The sequence below is a fragment of the Puma concolor genome, chromosome A1 (assembly GCF_028749965.1).
Source record: "Puma concolor isolate L17-30 chromosome A1, mPumCon1.1.hap2, whole genome shotgun sequence".
Classification (NCBI taxonomy): Eukaryota; Metazoa; Chordata; class Mammalia; order Carnivora; family Felidae; genus Puma; species Puma concolor.
The window spans coordinates 112,305,975-112,328,564 of NC_141667.1; the positions used below are offsets into that span (position 1 = coordinate 112,305,975).

The 22,590-nt window shown below is 39.9% G+C and overlaps 1 protein-coding gene across 2 annotated transcripts in view; it reads left to right on the top strand.

The window, feature by feature from the left end:
• Positions 1-22,590, top strand: part of PDE4D (phosphodiesterase 4D) — a 1,391,688-nt gene that overhangs the window by 2,699 nt on the left and 1,366,399 nt on the right. The window contains exon 1 of one of the 2 annotated variants that reach the window (XM_086700383.1): positions 7,071-7,329. The exons of the other annotated variant lie outside the window; for it this stretch is intronic. The gene's annotated coding sequence lies outside the window, so the exon portion shown is untranslated. Of the gene's footprint in view, positions 1-7,070; positions 7,330-22,590 lie in introns of those variants that run through there. 2 annotated transcript variants of the gene reach the window in all.

A 22,590-nucleotide genomic window follows, 5' to 3' on the forward strand; every position in this document is an offset into this window, starting at 1 on the left:
GAATTAGATTTTCCAGCGTTAGCTGATGAATTTTGCTTTTGGAAAGACTTGATCTTCTCTAAGACATTTTTTTTTCTGGTTGTATATATAGCACTAATCTTACTGCTTAATTTTGCTCAAGAATTTAATTTTTCTTCGTTGGCATTTTCAAAAGAGTTGCTGTTCCACCTTGAGTATGTTTTAAAGGAAGCAGAGCAAAACAAATGAGGCACCTCCCCCAGCCCACCCCATTGCACGTGATACATCACAAAGAGTTAAACACCTTAGATTTGTGTACTACTCTGTGGAATGCAACACTACCCATTGGTAGAGGAGGAGATTTAATTTAATTTAAAAGCAATTATTCCAATGATATAATGTGTGCAGGTGATGTAATTTCCCATTTTATTGATCGCTAGCAAGATTGCGTCCTTCCAAGTTCAAGAGGTAGAATGGCTTAATGAAATAATGTTGCAGTCAGTGAGCTCATGCTCAAGTCATTAAATTTTTCTAAGCCTCAGTCTCTACGTCTGTAAAAGGGAAATGATGACGTATGTTCTGGTATTTTACTGTGCTGGTGAGTATCAGCAGCACAATGAGAAAGTGTTTCTCAAAGAATGTTTTAATTCTTTGTATATCGTAATGTATCATACAACTACACGCTGATAGTATGGCAGATGCTCACGACACTAGTTCCTCTATTTTAAGACCATGTTCTCAATATTGGAGAAGTACTTAAAAATTTTTTTTAAAGGTTTTTTTTTTGAGAGTGAGAGCGAGAGTGAGAGCGAGAGAGGAGGGGGAGAGGTAGAGAATAAGCAGGGCAGGGCCACAGAGAGAGAGAGAGACAGAATCCAAAGCAGCCTCCAGCTCTCAGCTGTCAGCACAGAGCCCGATGCAGTGCTTGAACCCATGAACTGTGAGATCATGACCTGAGCCGACATTGGACGCTTAACTGACTGAGCCACCCAGGTGCCCCCGAGAAGTACTTCTTAAAGCGAAGGAAGTCTTCGTTGTTTAATATTGAAACGTTACGAAGGCTTTTAGAACCTCAGTCCTTATCTGTCAGTTACTTGAGTGTTAAAAATACCATTTGGTTTACTGTGACAGGTAAACGTGATATTGTATGTGAGAACATAATGAGTAAACTTCTAAGTGTCATATGAATGTCGCTTAAGATAACTGTTACTATCAGCCTATTAAAGTATAAATCAGTTTTTAAGAAAGAAAATATCACATGCATTTCTTACTGAGTTGTTTGATTTCTTTTCTAAACTGGGTCTGCTTCCCTGAGGCAGGATGGGTTTTCTTGTTGTTTAAGCTTGTGTGGTGATTTTCCTTCCATTTAGATATAGAACCACACCAGGACTGAGACCAGCGTTCCTTCACCGGATACATTTAGAATTGCTAATGATGAAGTTTGAGAGGAGGTAGTTTCCTGACAGGAAAAAGTGAGTTAGGAAATTCAGTCAAAATTCTTGGACTTGTTATTCCTGTCTTGACTTGCTTTATTAAATTGAAGTAATGGAATACTTGGGGAGGTTTTAAACTGTTGCTGCTGCCAGGAATAAAATTAATGGTCTAAATGACTTTCTGAATAGTCACTAGTTTCGAATTCCAAATTTGTCAGTGGTTCTACTTGGCCATATCATCATCATTTTGGGATATTGGCCACAGTCATGTCCTATGCTTGAGCTGCTTGAGCTTAGTGTTAGGATGCATTTAATTATTTCCCAGCAGTAATATCTGTTCAATGGAAGCACTTCTGCCTCGACAACCTTTTTTTCTCTTTAGATGAAATTGAACAGGAAGCACAATAAGCACAATGAATATGAATAGAATGGAGCCTCTCCTGCCTTTATCCCATGCACCCTACCTAACATAAGGTACATAAGGGGACTTCCTAGAAATGAATGAATTTCATTTGTAGTGTAGAATGGAAAACTGTTAGTTGGAGACATTAATCTGACTTTCTTGTGCCTTTGGTGATGGGGTAAGAGCCCTCTTTACTAACTTAAATAATGTTGAAAGATTTTTTTTAACTTCTTTTATTCCCTCAGCCTTATTGAGATACAGGTGTTGATTTGTTACACTTAAGGGTTGTAAAGTGATTGCTGTCATAGCATTAGCTAACCCTTGCATCATGTGACATAATTACTATTACTTTTATTGTAGTGAGAACACTGAAGATTTATTCTCATGGCAAATTTCAAGTATGTAATACAGTATAACTAACCATAATCACTATGGTATATTTTAGATCCCTGCAACTTATTCATGTACTAACTGGAAATTTATACTCTTGGACCAATATCTTCCCTTTTCCCCCACCCCCTGGCCCATAGCAAACACTATTCTGCTCTATTTCCGTGAGTTCAGCATTTGTGGCTTTCACACATAAGTGGAAACCTACAGTATTTGTCTTTTCTCTGTTTGCCTTATGTTGCTTAGCATAATGCCATCAAGTTTCATTTTTGTTGTCACAAGTTTCTTTCTTTTTTGTAGATGAATAATATTCCAGTATATGTTTATATTTCACATTCTTAACCCATTCATCAAGGACACTTAGGTTGTTTCCATGTCTTGGCTATTATGAATAATGATGCGATCAACATGGGAGCACAGATAATTCTTCAACATACTGTTTGTATTCTCTTTGGGTATATACCCAGAAGTGGAGGTGCAGGATCATATGGTAGCTCTATTTTTAACTTTTTGGGGGGAACGTCTATAATGCTTTTCATGGTAGCTGTACCAGTTTAGTAAAATGGATCTTGATGGGTGCATTCCTCTCATTCAAGTGGTGTTCTTGGGGCCCTGCTCTTATTACATCATTACCACCAACCAGGTCCTTGTGTGGTGGCAGAGGGGAAGATGCCCCAAGGATTGTTCACATTGTTGTGGCCAGAGGTGGGTCACATGGCCTCACCTAGATACAGCATGCAGTCCTATTTCTGTCTGCAGAAAACAGAAAGTTGCTTTGGTGACCAGCCAACCAATTTATACCTTTTTTTTTTTTTTTTTTTTGCTTCTTTCCTTTTTATTCCATTTCTGTTTCTTTTCTTTCTGTTCTCTGGTATGTCCACATAGAATCTAGGCCTTGTAACCATGAACCAAAGGTTAAATTAAAAAAATACAATCTTTATCATCTAGAAGAAGTTAGGAATATAACTTTACTTTTAAATTATTTTTTAAATTTATTTTTATTTTTTTAATTAACAATTTAATGTTTACTTTTGTGAGAGACCGAGTATGAGCAGGGGAGCGGGAGGAGTACAGAGAGAGGGAGACACAGAATCTGAAGCAGGCTCCAGGCTCTGAGCCGTCATGACCTGAGCCAAAGCTGCCTTTGGCTTAACCGACAGAGCCACCCAGGCCCCCCACCCCTTGCCCCCTACTTTTAAATTCTTAATCTCCTCTGTTCACAACTTCTCAAGACTACTAAAACATAATTTTATGAAAATTATGATTATAAAGATTATTATTGATTTAATCTTTATATCCATCCTATTGTGAAATAAAGGGTAATGGGATGTTTTTCTTTTTTAAAAAAAAATTTTTTTTTTTCAACGTTTATTTATTTTTGGGACAGAGAGAGACAGAGCATGAACGGGGGAGGGGCAAAGAGAGAGGGAGACACAGAATCGGAAACAGGCTCCAGGCTCTGAGCTATCAGCGCAGAGCCCGACACGGGGCTCGAACTCACGGACCGCGAGATCGTGACCTGGCTGAAGTCGGACGCTTAACCGACTGAGCCACCCAGGCGCCCCCCAAAACTCTTTTTTATTTTTTTTTAAATTTTTTTTTCAACGTTTTTATTTATTTTTGGGACAGAGAGAGACAGAGCATGAACGGGCGAGGGGCAGAGAGAGAGGGAGACACAGAATCGGAAACAGGCTCCAGGCTCTGAGCCATCAGCCCAGAGCCCGACGCGGGGCTCGAACTCACGGACCGCGAGATCGTGACCTGGCTGAAGTCGGACGCTTAACCGACTGCGCCACCCAGGCGCCCCATGGATGTTTTTCTTAATACATCTAGCCCGTCCTCTTCTGTGTTAGGTATTTGAATCTCTCACTTTGTAGTTTTAGAAAAGCCTGTGAAGAAAATGAGTAACTGGGAACAGAAAATGATTGAAACTTACTCACTCTTTCCAGTTCCTTGAGTATTTTTTAAGTTGTGCAATGAGTATTAACTTATCATTGGACAAAAGTGCTCACCTACATATAAAGAGTATGTAGCTTTTGGAGAACAATTTGTTGCATGGAGTGAGCAAATGTTGCAAATGATGTAAGTGTGGTTTATAGATTGTTTTCTAGAAGCTGAAAGATTTGTCTCCACTCCGAGGTCCTAGAAATTAGCAAAAATGTTAATGGCACAAATGAAAAAGACTGCAGATGCCCATTTAGTAACCAAAAATATTTTTCAGGTCATTGCTATTGAAAACAATCTCTCCATAAACTTTCAATTTTCTTTTAATAAAACATCATAAGCCAATTTTAGTCCTTTACTCTGGATACATTAGGGATGAATATTTTTGTTGGGTGATAAGCCAATATTAACCTCAGTCATTAAAAACAAAATGCCTTTTTTCCATATAAGCCAAATTTACAATTGAGCTATTTAAGAAATAAAGACAACAAATAAAAATCTCTTTTAATCTTCACATCCTGATCTAAGAAATAGAAGGACTAAATTATTTTACATACTCATATTTATCTGATGAAACTAGGAGTTCTTAAAAAGAATTTTCTCATAACACCATTTACTTGTTTATTGGTCTGGCTCATTCCAAAAACAATCTTCAGTGCAACATTGAAAAAGAACAAAATCTCCTCAATCTAAGGTCTAAAAGCTCTTTTTTTTTAAGTTTATTTATTTTGAGAGAGAGAAAGTGTGAGCAGGGAAAGGGCAGAGAGAGAATCCCAAATAGGCTCTGAACAGTCAGTATGGAGTCCAATGTGGGGCTCGAACTCATGAACCCAGAGATCATGACCTCAGCTGAAGTTGGACGCTGAACCGACTGAGCCACCCAGGTGCCCCTCTTTTTATTTTGGTGGAACTGAACAAAAATAATAGACTCTTACTAGTTTTTACCCCGAGGCATTGAAAACCATTGACATGTCTCAAATATTAGATTCTGAAGATTGTATTACATTTGGTAGAGATTTTACATGTACCTTATCATGTTCATGGTCTTTGTAATAAGGCACCCAATATAGTTATAAGGTAATGCCTTGGTAATGTGTAGTAACTGATAAAAAAAAACTGCCTGGGTTCAGATCTCCTCTCTGCCTCTTTGTAGCTGTGTTTATCTGTTTTCATCTCCCTGTACCTTATTTTCCTTATCTGAACAGTGCGGTAATAAAAGTATCGACCTGGTTGGGTTGTTGGGTACACTGAATAAATTAATATACATAAAAGAGTTTGGAATGATGCATGACTCGTAGTAAGTGCTTTATAAATGTTTGTCTTCCCATGATTATCTGGGGGATTTGATTATTTCTTAAAATAATTCAGTCAGTTTCAAAATGCTAATAGCCAATTTTGATGGGTTTTTCTAAATGGGTCCTTGATGTCTGTGTGTTTCTTCTGTCATAAGATTAAATGGAATCTTTCCTCTGGCAATTCAGAATCATCATTATGACCATCAAAAAATGGAAGTTTGCTCTAAGTAAGTGATACTGAGTCAGGTGACATAGAAATGATGAAGATGACCATAACGAGTTTAGGAAAAGTGTTTTACCCCTAAACTAGCTGGTCCAGGCTGCCCTGTTGTTTTTGTCTTCTGTCTGTTCTCAAGGCTTTTGGCCTTTCCTCTGTTAGCCTCTGTTAACACTCCTGCTTTGAAATTCCTGTTTATCTTTTGCTGTAGATTATAAGCATTTATTTTTGAGAGAGACACAGAATGCAGGAGGGAGAGGGGCAGAGAGGGAGGGAGACACAGAATCTAAAACAGGATCCAGGCTCTGAGCTCTCAGCAGAGAGCCCCACACAGAGCTCAAACTTAGGTACTGCAAGATCATGACCTGAGCTGAAGGATGTTTAACTGACTGAGTCACCCAGGGGCCTCGAAAATAGTACAGTTTTTGAGAAAAATTGTATATAAAATGAGAAAACGAGCATTTGCTCAGGGTGTTAATTCTCCCCCTGAGAGTAATAAGAACATGAGTGCATTTTTTCCTTTTGGGGGAGGGTTATGTTTTAAGCAGAAATTCTTAAAGTATTTCTTGTGGGCCAAATCTGATTTTGTAAATAAAGTTTTATTGCAACACACACTCATTAGTTTATATATTGTTGCCTGCTGCTTTTGCACCACAAGTGCAGAGTTGGGTAGTTGCTGCAGAGACAGTATGGCTTGCAAAGACTGAACTATTTACTATATGGCCCTGTACAGAAAAAAGGTTGCTAAACCCTGTTTGGGAGCCTTACAGTTTTGGGCAGGGTCTAAATAAATGAGATGTTACTGTGTTTAGTAGTCTTTGCTAATTTGCATATTCAATTACCTATAGCACTGCCTCTCCTAAATATATTGTGGATAAACAAGAATAATTGCACTAGCCTCTGTTGAATAAAGGATAAACAGCCCACAATAGCACATTGAGAAAATTAACAGGAGGTGATAATGTCATTGACAAGCAAAGTGGGATGGGAATCCTCACTTTGGTCTTTGTTGCTCTACTGTTACCAGTACATAACATAATGTGAAATTACAAAACCTTCTCTTGTGTTGTATAGAATATTCTAGAAATGTTTCTAGTTAGTAGCTGCTTTTGTTACACAATTGTCCAGTGAAAATGTAAATGCCTCTCTTGTCTCTTTTCCCACTTTTACTTAACTGTTCTTTATCTTTCATCTTACATTTATCTCTGGTCTTTATCTTTTCCGTAAAAAAAAAAAAAAAAAGTTTTTGAAGTTTCCTACATTGTATTATTCTGGACTATCCTGCATGGGAAAGGACTCTGAACCTGACTTTGAATTCTAATTTAGTCACTTTATAGAAGAGAAACCTCAGGAAGTCACATTGCCACCTCCAGTTTCAGTTTGCTTGCCTATAAAAGGGAGGCAAGAATCCATGCTTTGCTTACCAAATGCTATAAGCTGTTTGGATAGCCCCAAAATTCATGTGTTGAAATCCTCATGGCCAGTATTAGGAGTTGGGGCCTTTTGGCAGTGTTTAAGTCATTATGCACAGCCCTAATGAATGGAGGTAATGCTCTGCATAAAAGAAGCCTCATAGAGCTCTACAGGCCCTGTTACCAATTGAGGATATAAAGAACAGTCTGCAACCTGGAAGAGGCCCCTCACCTGGCCATTCTGGCACCCTGATCTTAGACTTCCACCTCCAGAACTGTAAGCAATAAATTTCTGTTGTGTATAAGGCTCCCAGTCTATGGTATTTTGTCTATAGTATTTTGGAACAAACTAAGACACTACAAAAGAGGAGCACATGAGACTAAGCTGGGAGAGGACTTAGTATTGTGTCTTTAATAATATTCTCAACGTGGCCTGGCTTATTCTCATACAAAGATGTGTATTTTTGTGGAACAGAACATAAAATGTATTCTGGATGAACTAAAACTTGACCTGGGCTGGGTATGAGGCTGTGAGTGAGAAGGAGGTTGGGTGAGAAAAACCTCTTCAAACAGCGTGTGTGTTATTCGAGTGTCTGCTTTGTTACTTCTGTAATGTGATGGCTGATGATTTAGTGCAGACCTCTTGGGAAATATGCTGAGAGAAAAGAAAGATGGGTAACCTTGGAAGGGGGAAAAGGTAGTGCTTATGTCAGTATGAAAGTCTGACTAGAAGCAAATTATCATTGGTGCATTTTAGTTACAGGTCTTGAAGTAGGTACATTTGGTACATGAACATGAAGGTGGTTAGCTTTTTAAAGATGAAAGAAGGAAGAGTTTCCTTTCTTGAAAACGGGCTCCAGTGAGAATCATAAGTCCCCCGTGATGAGGCCAAGGAAGGATTACTGAAGAATGAAGTGAACATATGTGGTTCCATTTTGTTTTTATTGGAGCCCACAAAGAAAAGCAGCAGTTTCCTGGGTATAACATATTTATACTTGTAAAAGATCCCCTTTTATAATTTAAGGGGATGCCAATAGTTCAGCTTGGAATTGCAATTACGTTGCATGTATTTCTTCATCATCCTGTTGTTTTTAAATGACTTAACAAACTTGAACCAGAAAATTAACACTTGTTTTTCCTAGGTAACTTGTTATTTTAATTCTTTTGACTGTTGGAGACAATATTTTAAAATTGTGACCTTGAATTTAAACTTAGGGAGACCCCTGACAACCTCCACTTTTAACATCTTGGTTATTTGGAGGGGTAATTATCCAAGTTACATTGGTTAGCGATGGCTGTGTAACAAAGTACTCCAAAACATAGTGTCTTAAAATGGCAACCATTTATTATTTTCATGAGTCCTTGGTTAGCTTGGGGGAAATTCTGCTTATCTAATCTAGATTCTGATTATTTAGCTGGTCTTACTCATGCGCTAGTGGTTAGCTGGCCATCTGAGCTGTCCTTGATTGGGAAAACTCTGTACTACTCTACATGCCTTTCATCTGTGCCCCCATCCCTTCAGTAGATGAGTCTAAGCATGCTCTCAGTGTAGTCACTGGTATCCAAAAGTAGGCCAGCTCATTTGTGCAAGAGGCTGGGATGGCAACATATATGTGCTTTTCACCACTCTGTGTCATATTTAATAATATCCCATTGGCCAAAGCAAGACCTAGTAGGACTCAAGAGTGAAGGAAAGTTATGAGTCAAACAGTATGGATACAGGGAGGGCGTGAATTGGGGCCTCAGTTTACCAGGTATTTGTTCTTTTCCCTCATTTTAGCAGCCCCTGCTTTGGCAGTTTTACTGTTCATTTGCACTTCACCAGACTAGGCCGAACCATACCTCCTTATCTCCATTCTGCCTAGTTATTCATCACATTTTTTTGTGAATAATAGCTTTTTAAAATTTAAATTTTTATTTAAATCAAAGTTAACATGTAGTGTAATAAATGATTTTCTGAGTAGAGTTTAGTGATTGGTCACTTGCATATAATACACAGTGCTCATCACCACTTATATTTAAAGCTTGATGAAGGGATAGCTTGTCATTAAAGGCTAAAATAAAAATTTTACTTTATTTACTTATACAGTCCCCCTCCCATTTTTATTTTTTATATTTTAATATAATTTATTGTTAAATTGGCTTCCATACAACACCCAGTGCTCATCCCAACAAGTGCCCTCCTCAATGCCCATCACCCACTTTCCCCTCCCTTTTTTAAAGCCGTATTAAGCACCACAGATTTTTTAAAAAAATTTTTTAATGTTTATTTTTGAGGGAGACAGAGACAGAGCAGGGGTGTAGGGGAGAGGTAGAGAGAGAGGGAGACACAGAATCCCAAGCAGGCTCCAGGATCTGAGCTTGTCAGCATAGAGTCAGATGAGGGACTCTAACTTATGAACCGTGAGATCAAGACCTGAGCTGAAGTTGGACACTTAACTGACTGAGCCACCCAGGTGCCCCAAGCACCACAGATTCTTATATAATGATACTCTTTTTTTCTGGTTCTATCCACATCGATCCCTGAGCTGTATTCTCCAACTAATTTCTGTGTTTTGGGGCTAATGCTCAAGTAGCATTTGGAGGACCTTTGTGGGTGGATCTGTATGTTTTTAGTCTTCCTTTCACATGGTTTTGCTTTTGGACTTTCCTCTCTCCTAAACTCCAGGCTTGCATTTCTTGCTTTGTACTCTTCAAGTCCTACAGAAACGTCAAATGAACATGTTACAAAGAATACTCATCACCCAGCTGTTGTCATTCATTCGTGCCTTCAATCAACAAATATCTGTTGGATGTCTTCCACACTACTTCAGGCATTACTAATGGAGTAGTTGTACAATATTTGCAGAATGCAGGCCCTCCTGTAGTTTATAATCTAGTGGGGCTTGGCAGACAGCAAACAAATGCCTGAATCCCTCATTTAATGTTTGATAGTGATAAGTGTTATGGGGAAATTGAAGCCAGGTGAGTACAAAGACTGCAATGGAGGAGTGAGTGGGTGTTCTGGGAAGGCCTCTGAAGTAAGGGAGTGAGCTGTGAGGATCTGGGGAAAATGCTGCAAGCCCAGGAATACTTGTTACAAAGGAAGCCTGGACAAGATTCAATGTGGTAGCAACCATGCTTACAGTGGGAAGAGTGGTAGGAAGTGTGGTGTGGAGACAAACAGACGCTGGCGCATGTAGAGCACAGTAAGATCTTTGCATTTATTCTGAGTGACCTGGGAATCCGTTGGTGAGACATGAGCTAGTTTCAAGGGCAGAAGCTGGGGTGCCTTGACAGCCTTGCTGGGCAGAGAGGCTGAGGGGCTGCCTTAGGAGAGTAGCAGTGGAGACGGAGAGGGTGGCAGACTTTGCAGCTCTCCAAAATGGGTTTCATTTAAATAAACCAGATTTAGATATTGACATCAGCTCTGCAGAGTTGAGCATATGGACAAGTGTTTCCCAAAGTAGACCCAGCATACTTCCAGTGATTTCTGAGTTAATTTTAGGTGCTCTATCACATGAATGGACCTTTTAAATTTTAGTGATTACTTATCAACTTAACATGCCTTAGGAAAGATATAAAACTTGCATATAAAACCCATGGTCCTACATAAAGTTAATGCTTGAGATGAGGATGAAAGTATTCAGTCTATTACAAAGTTGAATGAAGAAACAGCAAAAATCATGAGAGTTGTCTCCTGAATGACTGGTTTTAGGGTGTGGTGACAAGAATTATTCAAAAGGTTGAGTTCTGAGGGATAAGTGAACAGTGACTCTGGTTTTAGGGTTGTATGTAATCGTAATCACATCTTCCCACTTACTGATGAATTTTGTGAAGCTCTCTACTGAGCACCTTATAGATGATATTTCATTCTCACTGCAGTCCTAAGGGATGTGGATAATGAGATTTTGATATTCCCATTTAACATAAGAGGGAAGTGAAGTTCATAGGAAAGACATAATTTGCTCTAGGAAGTCTGAATTTTCAGATCCCACAAGATTACAGAAGTAATGTCTACTTTTGGTAAATTCTCTGTAAACAGGGACTTAGTTTGTTGGACACACTAATGTGCCCTTAGCACCTAGAATAGTGTCTGATACATGTTAGACATTCAGTCAATACTGCTGAATGAATGAAAGATAAAAGGAGTGGATCTTTTATTGAGGTCTGAGTCAAGAGTGGTGAGTGCTCATGTTCCTCACAGTAGGAAAGGTTTGAGGATGTCATCACCTGGAGTTTTATTGGAAAGGCCATATTTGGGCCTTATGGTGTATCCTGAATTCAGGCTTACCCAAGCTTCTAACTTGAGTCTTATATTTTCCTCCTAGTTTCCTTTAAGAGTGTCATCCACTTCTCTGGCTATAACTATGTGCCAAACTCCCAGATCTCACACTTCGGTTGTAGAATATATAAACCCACTAACAAATTTGGAGCCTCTTGAGGGCACTGTAACTTCTGGCAAGTCTCTTAACCTCCTTTGTGCCTCAGTCTTTGTCAGTAAGAGCAAGAGACAGTAGGTGGATCTGAGCCCTTTCCTGAGTAGACCTATGTGCGCCAGAAGAAAGATAGGGACAACATGCAGAGGGAGGGTGACATGAGGTGACAGATGACTTGAAAATCAAATGGTATTCATTGTCCATTCTTCTTCAACATCCTTGTTTTGCTTTTTACCTAGAACTTGAAAAAAAAATGTTTATTTTTAAGTGGGGGAGAGCAGAGAGAGAGAGAGAGAGAGAGAGAGAGAGAGAGAGAGACATAGAATCAATCCCAAGTGGCTCCATGCTTCCATCGTGGAGCCCGACACAGGGCTTAGTCTCACAAACCATGAGATCATGACCTGAGCCAAAGTCAAGAGTCAGGTGTTTAACCAACTGAGCCACCCCGGCACCCCTTGCCTAGAATTTCCTAAGGAGTTAAATAATAGTTTTTCAAGGTAAGTTTTCTCAAAAGGCTTGATTTTTCTTCTTTAAAAGGCAAATTTCTGAAAGCAGTTGTTCATACACTTGGGATCCTGGGTGAAGCACTACCATGCATCAAAGAAAGCTGCACACACACTCTTTCTTTGATGGTAGCAGCCACATGGGGGTGGCCAGTGCTGGGCAGTGTATGCTAAGGGGCCCCTGTGATGGGGCAAGGGGGCTACAGACCAAACTGACCATAAAAATGGGCTCCTGAAAGGGGCAGGAGGAGTTTCCTAAAGGAAGGTTGTTACAGTGAAAATGAGCCTGGGGAGGGTGTTAGCACAGGAGGGCCTTGGCTCCAGAGGTGGGAGCAGTGGAGAGTGGGGACATGTCTGAACAAACTCGACATGTTCAGTTCTCACTGCCAGAACTGCTGTCTTCCACTCCTCCACTCATATGTGCTACCCCAGATCCCCAACTGACCCTGGCTGCACACATTTTTTGAATCCTAAAATGCATAATTTCTGCAAAACTATGTATGAGGGGGTGGGGTATAAAGATGGAAAACTATGTTATTATCAGCCTCTGCAAAGTCCTAATCTCCTGGGTAAAAGACATAGATAAGATTTCTTCTGCAAGTCTGAGGAGAGGTAAGCTATACACCGAGATAAACACCTGCTTTGGGAGGGCAGGGTCAGGTGAACCAATTCCAGATCGCTGGATCTAGGAAGCCATTTTGAAAGAGACAGTTTTCAAATTTAGCTTTGTGGGAAGTAGGATAGGGCTTTGATGTTTGTCTTTAGGAAGAAAGGGGGCTATAGTCCAGGCAAAGCAGACAGCTTCTTCACAGGCCTGGAAGCAGGAGAATGCCAGGGCTGGGGAAGGGTGGGGTCAAGGGGCACAGAGAACCTGAACACTGGGGAGGAGGCAATTAGGATGGGTGCTGGACCATTAGATAGAACCAGGAGGAGGTTATGGGTTACACTGTATGCCTGCTGAGTCCTGTGAACTTTACTGGTGTGCATGGTGAGCCTTTCACACTTAGGTGTGGGGCCTTCGGGAGTGGATTGGTAGGAGAAGGGAGTGGTCAGATCTGTGTGTCCTAGGGGCAACAAGGAGACTGGTTCCTTTTTATAAATTTTTCTATAGGAATTTTATTTATTTTTAGTTTTTATTTTACTTGAGAGAGAACACAAGCGTGTGTGAGTGTGGGAGGGGCAGAGGGACAGAGAGAATCGCAGGTTCCATACTCAGTGTGGACCCTGATGAGGAGCTCAATCTCACAACCCTGGGATCATGACTCGAGCTGAAATCAAGAGTCAGATGCTCAATGGATGAAGCCACCCTGGCATCCCCCTGGGTAGAGGGAAGATATGAGAATAGTTAAAGGGCTTCAGAATATCCTTCATCCAGTTTTATCAGCTGTTGAAATTTTGCTGCATTTGCTTTATCATTCTCTCATTCTCTAGCATACACATATTACTAAGAGTTTTTTTCTGAAAACCTTTTGAAATTTGCCCACGTCCTACCTCTTTACTCCCAAAATATTTTTTAGTCTTCCCTAAAAATAATGATTTTCATTTATGTAACTTCAGTGTAATTACTGAAATCAGGACATTTATATTGATACACATCTATTAACTGGTTGCAGGTTTTATTCACATTTCATTTGTCCCAATATTGTATAGGAAGGTTTCTTTCTTTCTTTGTTATAAACAAGTGATGTAGGTGGCAGTAAAATAGGCTGGATCTGAAGCTCTGGAAGTGGGAACAGGACCACCATTTCAGAGGTGGGCACAGTAGGATTTGGCAAGCGTGGGCTCTAGGAGTGAGAGAGGAAATAAAGCTGACTATGAGGTTGCAGTTTTTTAGGGTGGGTGTCGTTACCCAGCAAGGAGCTCCGGAAAGAGATTTAAAGTGCAAGGTGATCTTATGTTCTGGGTTTTGGATTTAATCCTGATCATTGGATTTCTATAGTGCATTAAAAGGAAGAAAGGCAGGGTAATGACAGGCAGCTTTGTGTAGCAGTTGAGGATATGAACTTTAGGGGCACCTGGGTGGCTCAGTTCGTTAAGCATCTGACTTGGTTTCAGCTCAGGTCTTGATCTCATGGGATCATGGGTTCAAGCCCCATGTTGGGCTCAGAACATCGCAGAACCTGCTTGGTATTCTCTCTCTCCCTCTCTCTGACCCTCCCCTGGTCCCTCTCTTCATCTCTCTCTTAGAAATAAACTAAAAAAAAAAAAAAAAAAAAGAATATGAACTTTGGAGTTGGATTGCCTAGGATACTTAATAGTTGGGTGACCTGGGGAAGTTACCTTAGTTGAGTGTGCCTCAGTTTTCTCCTCTGTGAAATGGAGATAATAATTGTACTTGATTCACAGAGTCCTTATGAGGTTAAACGAGTTATAATTTGTAAAGTGCTATGTTACAAGCTTGCCTGACATGTAGTGCCATATACATTTGTTGAATCAGTATAATGAATTGGATTTTTTACATTTATGCTACTGAATCCTCACTAGTAAATCCGTGAGGTAAATACGATTATTATTAACTGGGACTCCTGCTACTCTGTTTATCCAAGGCCCAATAATTGTTGGTATAGAGAACTCGCCTTGTTATACATACCAGAGTATCTTCAGGCTTTCTGTATGAGCATACCCATTAGGCACTTGGAATGGGCTAGTGCCTCAGTGTTAGGTTGTGGTGGATGTTCTGAGCTGGAAATCCTCTCACAGATGTGATTGCTGGGGGCATGTGATGGATGCAGTTGCTAAGAAAAAGTGTGGAAGAAAGGACTGGAGGTTGGAGCTGTGAGAGAGAGCGGGTTGGCCAGCCACAGGTAAAATGCAGAGCAGGAGGGTGTGGTGTGAAGGAAAGGAGGCACTAAGAGAGGTTAGGAGGACTTGCCCAATGCTTGGGAGTCTAAGGATAAATTCAGAACAGAGATCTGGGTGGGGCCATTGTGGCCTTACTGAGAACTGACTGTTGTATTGACTGAGGGCAGAAACCTGTTTTCTGGGCTCAAGAAGAAAACAGGAAGAGGAAATGGATTCTGGGAAAGTTAACAATTCTTTCAAGTAGTTTGGCAGTAAAAGGAAGGAGAACTTTGGGAGATCTCTTTCCAACAGAGGCAATTGTCTTTGTCATGTAAGAGGGGAAAGGGAGAGGTTGAAGATGCAGGAAATAATGGGGAGGGGAGAGAGCAGGCTGCCAGGGATGGAGTCAGGAGCGTGGCTGCAGGAACACTGCTCTCAACTCAGAGAAAACCATGTGTGATGACCTATGACATGTAATGTGGAATTGGGGAAGTTGAAACAATTTCACGCAGCAGGCACTGAAGCTATTTGTTGGAAGTCAGAAGCATATTTGAGAGTATGAAAGGTTTGGAGAAAGGATTTACAATGAGGTAAAGGAGATTCTTTTGTAATAGCCAGCACTTAGGAGTAGGTGAGTGGTGTGGTTCTTTAGGGCATTGTTCTGGGACTTTGTCTATGACATCCTGGAATTGACTAAGAAGAGATGAAACTGAGGGTTGATGGGGGGTGGGAGGGAGGAGAGGGTGGGTGATGGGTATTGAGGAGGGCACCTTTTGGGATGAGCACTGGGTGTTGTATGGAAACCAATTTGACAATAAATTTCATATATTAAAAAAAAAAAGAGATGAATTGGGTCAGTCTGAGCAATAGTTTTTTTTTTTTTTTTAATTTTTTTAATGTTTGGTTTTGAGAGAGAGACAGAGCATGAGTGGAGGAGGGGCAGAGAGAGGGAGACACAGAATCCTAACCAGGTTTCAGGCTCTGAGCTGTCAGCATAGAACCATGATACCATGACCTGAGCTAAAGTCAGATGCTTAATCGACTTGAGCCACCCAGGCGCCCCAGTCTGAGCAACAGTTTTCATGGAAGTCACAGAGTACTAGGGAATCTCAGAGGTCAGAGAGAATTTCATTGGAAATGGTTGACCACAGCCCATGAAGGAAGAGGAGGCCTTCTGCTAGGTTAACACTTCCCAGACATTTCCAGTGAAATACCCATAATGACAGGAAGGAAAGCTTATCTCTGAGGCTTGGGGACCTAGCTCAAGGTAGCCTATCTGAAATTTGAAAATTCTAAAGTCTTGGTGTTATCTTTAGAATGTTAAAAATTCTGGGGCACCTGGGTAGCTCAGTCACTTAAATATTTGACTTCAGCTCAGGTCGTGATCACACAGTTTGTGGGTTCAAGCCCTGCTGTGGCTCTATGCTGATAGTGTGGAACCTGCTTGGGATTCTCTCTCTCTTCATATCACTCTACCCCTCTCCAATTTGTGCTGTCTCTCAAATAAACTTGAAAAAATATATTAAAAAAATCCATTGTGGATCTACATTTGAGTATTAAACTATTTATTAAAATAAGCAGCTAAAAAATATTTGCCATGTTTTTCCATGACTAGGCCTTACACTGGGATGGCAGTGGTACTGTGAATCCTGTTTAAGAAGCCTGGGAGAAAAACATAAAGAGCAGAATCACCAGGAGAGAACAATGAGGGACATAAATTTCATAGGAGGCAGACAGTAAGAGATGTGGTAAAGTTTGAGGTGGTAGCTAGAGAGGAGGATGTCACAATGTCAGATATTGAACATAAGACCATTGTTAACTGATAACGGGTCTAAAGTAAGATCAAGCCAGTGAGTGAGTGAGATGAAGAGAGAGAGGCTGCCTTGGGTGACCTGAATCTTGCCAAGTTGCTCCTGACTTAGAACCTGGATATCAAATTTCTGTGTTGGGGTACACAGAAAAAAAATTAATGTTTAAGATTTTTTGCTTTTATTATTATTTTTTTACAATTTACATCAAAGTTAGTTAGCATATACTGCAACAATGACTTCAGGAGTAGATTCCTTAATGCCCCTTACCCATTTAGCCCACCCCCCTCCCACAACCCCTCCAGCAGCCCTCTGTTTGTTCTCCATATTTAAGAGTCTGTTATGTTTCATCCCCCTCCCTTATGCTTCCCTTCCCTTATGTTCATCTGTTGTGTGTCTTAAAGTCCTCCTATAAGTGAAGCATATGATATTTGTCTTTTTCTGATTAATTTTGCTTAGCATAATACCTTCTAGTTCCATCCACGTAGTTGTAAGTGGCAAGATGTCATTCTTTTTGATTGCTGAGTAATACTCCATTGTGTGTGTGTGTGTGTGTGTGTGTGTGTGTGTGTGTGTGTGTGTGTGTATCACACACACACCACATCTTCTTTCTCCATTCATCCATCGATGGACATTTGGGCTCTTTCCATACTTTGGCTATTGTTGATAGTGCCGCTATAAACATGGGGGTGCATGTGCCTCTTTGAAACCGCACACCTGTATCCCTTGGATAAATGCCTAGTAGTGCAATTGCTGTGTCGTAGGGTAGTTCTATTTTTAATTTTCTGACGAACCTCCATACTATTTTCCAGAGTGGCTGCCCCAGTTTGCATTCCCACTAGCAGTGCAAAAGATATCCTCTTTCTCTCCATCCTCGTCAATATCTGTTATGGCCTGAGTTGTTAATGTTAGCCATTCTGACAGGTGTGAGGTGGTATCGCATTGTGGTTTCCATTTGTATTTCCCTGATGATGAGTGATGTTGAGCATTTTTTCATGTGTCGGTTGGCCATCTAGATGTCTTCTTTGGAGAAGTGTCTATTCATGTCTTTTGTCCATTTCTTCACTGGATTATTTGTTTTTTGGGTGTTGAGTTTGATAAGTTCTTTACAGATTTTGGATACTAGCCCTTTATCTGCTGTGTCATTTGCAAATATCTTCTCCCATTCTGTCAGTTGCCTGTTAGTTTTGCTGATTGTTTCCTTCGCTGTGCAGGAGCTTTTTATTTTGATGAGGTCCCAGTCATTCATTTTCACTTTGGTTTCCCTTGCCTCTGGAGACGTGTTGAGTAAGAAGTTGCTGAGGCCAAGATCAAAGAGGTTTTTGCCTGCTTTCCCTTGGAGGATTTTGATGGCTTCCTGTCTTACATTGAGGTCTTTCATCCATTTTGAGTTTATTTTTGTGTGTGGTGTGAGAAAGTGGTCCAGGTTCATTTTTCTACATGTCACTGTCCAGTTTTCCCAGCACCATTTGCTGAAGAGACTGTCTTTCTTCCATTGGATATTCTTTCCTGCTTTGTGAAAGATTAGTTGGCCACAGGTTTGTGCGTCCATTTCTGGGTTCTCTATTCTGTCCCATTGAGCTGAGTGTCTGTTCTTGTGCCAGTACCATACTGTCTTGATGGTGGTATAGCTTGAAGTCTGGGATTGTGATGCCTTCTGCTTTGATTTTCTTTTTCAAGATCGCTTTGGTCATTCAGGGTCTTTTCTGGTTCCATACAAATTTTAGGATTATTTGTTCTAGCTCCATGAAGAATGCAGGTGTTACTTTGATAGGGATTGTGTTGAATATGTAGATTGCTTTGGGTAGTATAGACATTATAACAATATCTGTTCTTCCTATCCAGGAGCATGGAATCATTTTCCATTTCTTTGTGTCTTCTTCAATTTCTTTCAAAAGCTTTCTATAGTTTTCACTGTGTAGATTTTTCACCTCTTTGGTTAGATCTATTCTTAAGTATTGTATGGGTTTTGGTGCAATTGTAAATGGGATCAATTCCTTGATTTCTCTTTCTGTCGCTTCATTGTTGGTGTATAAGAATGCAACCGACCTTTGTGCATTGATTTTATGTCCTGCCACTTTGCTGAATTCATGGATCAGTTCTAGCAGTTTCTTGGAATCATTTGAGTTTTTCATATAGAATATCATGTCATCTGCAGATAGTCAATGTTTGACCTCTTCCTGACCAATTTGGATGCCCTTTATTTCTTTGTGTTTTCTGATTGCTGAGGCTAAGATTTGAAATACTATGTTGAATAACAGTGGCGAGAGTGGACATCCCTGTCTTGTTCCTGCCCTTAGGGAGAAAGCTCTCAGTTTGTCCCCATTGAGGATGATATTAGCATTGGGTCGTTCATATGTGGCTTTTATGATCTCGAGGTATGCTCCTTCTATCCCTACTTTCTTGAGGGTTTTTATCAAGAAAGGATGCTGTATTTCGTCAAATGCTTTTTCTGCATCAATTGAGAGGATAATATGGTTCTTGTCCTTTCTTTTATTGATGTGATGTATCATGTTAATTGTTTTGTGGATATTGAACCAGCCCTGCATCCCAGGTATAAATCTTGCTTGGTCCTGGTGAATAACTTTTTTAATGTGTTGTTGGATCCAGTTGGCTAATACCTTGTTGAGGATTTTTGCATCCATATTCATCAGGGAAATTGGTTTATAGTTCTCCTTTTTAGTGGGGTCTCTCTGGTTTGGAATCAAAGTAATGCTGGCTTCATAGGATGAGTTTGGAAATTTTCCTTCCATTTCTATTTTTTGGAACAGCTTCAAAAGAACAGGTGTTAAGTCTTCCTTAAATGTTTGGTAGAATTCCCCCTGGAAAGCCATCTGGCCCTGGACTCTTGTTTTTTGGGAGATTGATTACTAACTCAACTTCTTTACTGGTTATAGGTCTATTCAAATCTTCTATTTCTTCCTGTTTCAGTTTTGGTAGTGTATATGTTTCTAGGAATTTGTCCATTCCTTCCAGATTACCCATTTTTATTGGCATAATTGTTCATAATATTCTCTCATTATTGTTTTTATTTCTGCTATGTTGGTTGTGATCTCTCCTCTTTCATTCTTGGTTTTATTTGGGTCCTTTCCTTTTCCTTTTTGATCAAACTGGCTAGTGGTTTATCAATTTTGTTAATTCTTTCAAAGAACCAGCTTCTGGTTTCATTGATCTGTTTTTTTGGTTTCGATAGCATTGATTTCTGCTCCAATCTTTATTATTTTGTGTCTTCTGCTGGTTTTGGGTTTTACTTGCTGTTCTTTTTCCAGTTCTTTAAGGTGTTAGGTTAGGTTGTGTACCTGAGACCTTTCTTCCTTCTTTAGGAAGGCCTGGATTGCTATATACTCCCTCTTATGACCACCTTTGCTGCATCCCAGAGGTTTGGGGCTGTGGGGTTATTATTTTCATTGGTTCCCATGTACTTTTTAATTTCCTCTTTGACTTGTTGGTTATGCCATTCATTCTTTAGTAGGATGTTCTTTAGTCTCCAAATATTTACTTTTCCAATTTTTTTCTTGTGGTTGTTTTCGAGTTTCCTAGCATTGTGGTCTGAAAATATGCATGGTATGATCTCGATCTTTTTGTACTTGTTGAGGGCTGATTTGTGTCCCAGTATGTGGTCTATTCTGGTGAACATTCCATGTGCACTGGAGAAGAATGTATATTCTGCTGCTTTAGGATGAAATGTTCTGAATATATCTGTTAAGTCCATCTGGACCAGTGTGTCATTCAAAGCCGTTGTTTCCTTGTTGATTTTGTGTTTAGATGATCTGTCCATTGCTGAAGGAGGGTGTTGAAGTCCCCTACTATAATGGTATTATTATCAATGAGTGTCTTTATGTTTGTGATTAATTGATTTATATATTTGGGTGCTCTCATATTTGGAGCATAAGTGTTTAGAATTGTTAGGTCTTCTTGGTGGATAGACCCCTTAATTATGATATACTGCCCTTCTTCATCTCTTGTTACAATCTATATTTTAAAGTCTAGATTGAGTGATATAAGCATGGCTATTATGGCTTTCTTTCATCGGCCATTAGCATGATAGATGGTTCTCCATCCCCTTATTTTCAATCTGAAGGTGTCTTTAGGTCTAAAGTGGGTCTCTTGTGAACAGCATATAGATGGATCTTGTTTTTTTTTATCCATTCTGTTACCCTATGTCTTTTGATTGGAGCATTAAGTCCATTGATGTTTAGAGTACTGAAAGACAAGAATTTATTGCTGTTATGTTTCTTGTAGAGTTGGAATGTCTGGTGGTGTTCTCTGGTCCTTTCTAGTCTTTGTTGTTTTTAGTCTTTATTTATTTTTTTCATCTTCTTTCCCCTCAGAGTTCCTTTTAAAATTTCTTGCAGGGCTGTTTTAGTGGTCACAAACTCTTTTAATTTTTGTTTGTTTGGGAAACTTTTAATCTCTTTCTATTTTAAATGACAGCCTTCCTGGATAAAGAATTCTTGGCTGCATATTTCCCCTATTCAGAACATTGAATATATCCTGCCACTCCTTTCTGGACGGCCAAGTTTCTGTGGATAGGTCTGCTGCAAACCTGATCTGTCTTCCCTTGTAGGTTAAGGACTTTTTTCCCTTGCTGCTTTCATGATTCTTTACTTGCCTGAGTTTTTTGTGAATTTGACTATGATATGCCTTGTTGATGGTCGGTTTTTGTTGAATCTCATGGGAGTCCTGTGTGCTTCCTGGATTTTGATGTCTGTCTTTCCCAGGTTAGGAAAGTTTTCCAGTATGATTTGCTCACATAACCCTTCTACCTCTTTTTCTCTCTCTTCATCTCCTGGGACCCCTATGATTCTGATGTTGTTCCTTTTTAATGAGTCACTGGTTTCTCTAATTCTTAAATTGTGCTCTTTTGCCTTAGTCTCTCTCTTTTTTTCTACTTCATTATTCTCCATAAATTTGTCCTTTATATTGTTCATTCACTGTTCTGCCTCATCCATTCTTGCCGCCATGGCATTTATTCGAGATTGCAGCTCAGTTATAGCATTTTTTATTTCATCCTGACTAAATTTTACTTCTTATATCTCCACAGAAAGGGATTCTAATATATTTTTGACTCCAGCTATTCTTATTTTCATGATTCTAAAATCTGGTTCAGACATTTTGCCTGTATCTGTGTTGGTTAAGTCCCTGCTGTCATTTCTTCCTGCTCTTTCTTTTGGGGTGAATTCCTTTGAAAAAATGAATACAGTGAAACAGAATGAAATGAAATGGTGGAAGTAAAATAGAAATTGAAAAATTGATAAAATTAAAAAATATAGTAGAAAAAAATTAAAAATATTTTAATAAAAATTGAAAATAAAAACAAATATTTCTGTATTCAAAAAAAAGAAACAAAAAAGAAAATTGAATAGATGGATCAATGAACAGACTGAAATACGGTTGAAATTACACCATTTGCCCTAGAAGTCAAACTATGAAGCACTTTGTAGTCCATAAACTAAGCAGGCAGAGAGACTTGTGTTCCTGAAGAGCTAGGTTGGCCTAGTTGGGCGGGGCTTAGTGTAATGGCTCCATTCTCCACTAGATGGCACAGCTAGCCTACTGGGGTGGATTGTTGTGGCACATATAGGTATGTATGCTCATGTGCAGGAGGTGTGAAAATGATGTCACCCAGCTACCCAGTCTCTCATATCAGAATTCTGTTCTCCCCGATCAGCAATTGTGCACTGTCCTTTGTTTCTGGCTTCCATCCACTTCCATCCTCCCTCCTGAGTTTTATCTCAGATGTGGCTGTTTTTCCTGACCCCTTATTTCTGAGGGACTGTGGCTTTGACCTGTTCTGCCACTCACTGAGCAAAGGCTGGGTACTAGCCACACCTAGGACTGTTTGCAGGACCATGCTGCTGCCGATGCCCAGAGACTGCGGCTGGGTGCCAGCTTGCCCCAGAAAAAGTTGATGCAATCAAGTAGCAGCAGTGGTTCAGGGATTATGGAAAATCACAACACACATCTGGCATCAGGCCTCACCCTTAATGACCTTGTTCCATCACCAGTGAATGTGGTTGTTCTCTGG